The 2,028-nt window shown below is 45.0% G+C and overlaps 1 pseudogene; it reads left to right on the top strand.

Annotated features, from left to right (window-relative positions):
* The window catches only part of LOC123971547, a 113,653-nt pseudogene that overhangs the window by 700 nt on the left and 110,925 nt on the right, over positions 1-2,028 (top strand).

Below are 2,028 nucleotides of genomic sequence, written 5' to 3'. Positions count from 1 at the left end.
TCTCCTCTACTTTCTCTCCCTCTGTATGCAACCTCATCCCATTATTGCATGTTACTAACACAACTTCTCCCCTTTCGGGTAGTCTTGTGCTTTCTCGTTTCTCTCCTCCTATCACTTCCTGCAGGTTTTCTGGAGCTGTGGAGTCTGGATCTGTGGCTGGTCACCTGCTGCCCCCGTGTTCCTGCTCGGCACCCTCTGCTGCAACGACTATTGTTGCTAGTCCTATTATTATTATTGTTATTATAATCATTAACATTACGATTGTTATCATTAACACTACTATAAATATCTATACCATTTTTCGTTTAGTCTGTAGCAACATCACCTTTACTGTCTGTACCTCTGTGTGTGTATATTGTGTAGGCTGCCTCCCTCCCCTCTCTCTCCTTCCATCCCTCTCTTTTTCTCTCTGTTCCTCTCCTGCCCTCTCCCTCTCTCTCTATCTCTCTCTCTCTCCCCCTCTCTCTCTCTCTCTCTCTCTCTCTCCCTCTCTCTCCTTCACCCCAACCGGTCGAGGCAGATGGCCGCCCACCCTGAGCCATGGTTCTGCTCAAGGTTTCTGCCTCTTAAAAGGAAGTTTTTTCTTGCCTCTGTCGCATAGTACTTGCTCTTGGTGGGAATTGTTGGGCTTCTGTAAATAGCATCATAGAGTACGGTCTAGACCTGCTCTCTTATGAAAAGCGCTGTGAGATAACTGTTGTTGTGATTTGGCGCTATATAAATAAAATTGAATTGAATTGAATTGAATGTCAGATTTACTTTCAGGGTGCCCAAACACCCAGTTACAGTATATCCAGTAGACACATACGGTTACACAGAGACTTGGTCACAACTAGCAGATCCGGTTCATGAGACAGTTACCCAGGTGTGTCTAAGGGACATAGGTCATGACACAGATACACAAGATACACAAGTGCAGTCAGGAGACACTGAGCAGGTTCAGAATACAAATGGGCAGGCTCAGTAAAATGGTTAAGCAACTCATGAAAGTCATGGTCCAAAAGCCATTTGGCTTCAGGGAATTGGCAAGCCAGTTGGCAAAAGGTCTCAGTGACCCTTACACTGTTTTAAGGGGATAAACATAGAGTATCTTTGGTTTCTCTTGTACTTGTCATTTTGTAATTATGCATCAAAGGGACATTGAGATCAATTTAGGGTTTCACATGTTGTATGATTTATGTGGTAGGGAGTTTGTATTGAGTACACAGCATCATATTAATCTAAGGCCCCAATCAGACAGAATGTGTTTTTTGCAGTGAGAGGCACCTTTTTTGAATCGTTTTCTATTGGCAGTGAGCATTTTTTGGGCTGTTTATGCGCCCTGGATGCCTTGTATTTTTTTTCCATTGTCCATTCAAATGAATGGGGATACAGGCCCTCAGTTGTGGTGACAAAAGTTTACAGTTACTTGGATTGTCTGGAGACTGCAACAAACGGTCCCCAACTCATCCTAAAATAAGCCTTCAACCGACTTTTAAGACAAAGCTCCTAGACAAATTGGTGGTACTACCAGCGGTGTCTTGTCTTTCTAAGAGTCTCGTGTACCCACACGGATCTCAGTTTCCCTGTCTCCTGCGTGTTTGTACACCTCTAACCCTCAAACACTGCCAGAGCTGGCGCGCTCCATTTGTCTATTTCAGAATCAGAATCAGCTTTATTTGCCAGGTATGTGTACACATACAAGGAATGTGACTCAGGATTGTACATTGCTTATGATGTGCTTACTTACAATACAATAAAAATACAATAATAAAATCACACACAGGCTACTCCTGTCCTTTTTGGTGGCAGAGCTAAACCAGACAGTGATGGATGTGCAGAGGACAGACTGAATGATGGCAGCTCAGGCAGGTTGAGTTTCCTGAGTTGGTGCAGGAAGTACATCCTCTGCTGGGCCTTCTTGATGATGGAGTCAGTGTTGGGCTCCCACTTTAGGTCCTGGGATATAATGGATCCCTGAAGGATTCCACAGCAGACACAGGGCTGTTGAGTATGGTGATGGGGGGGGGGGGGGGGGGGGGGGGGGGG

The sequence above is a fragment of the Micropterus dolomieu genome, linkage group LG05, assembly GCF_021292245.1.
Source record: "Micropterus dolomieu isolate WLL.071019.BEF.003 ecotype Adirondacks linkage group LG05, ASM2129224v1, whole genome shotgun sequence".
Taxonomy (NCBI): Eukaryota; Metazoa; Chordata; class Actinopteri; order Centrarchiformes; family Centrarchidae; genus Micropterus; species Micropterus dolomieu.
The sequence above is the reverse complement of the archived record's forward strand: the minus strand, read 5'-3'. Positions and strand labels throughout refer to the sequence as shown.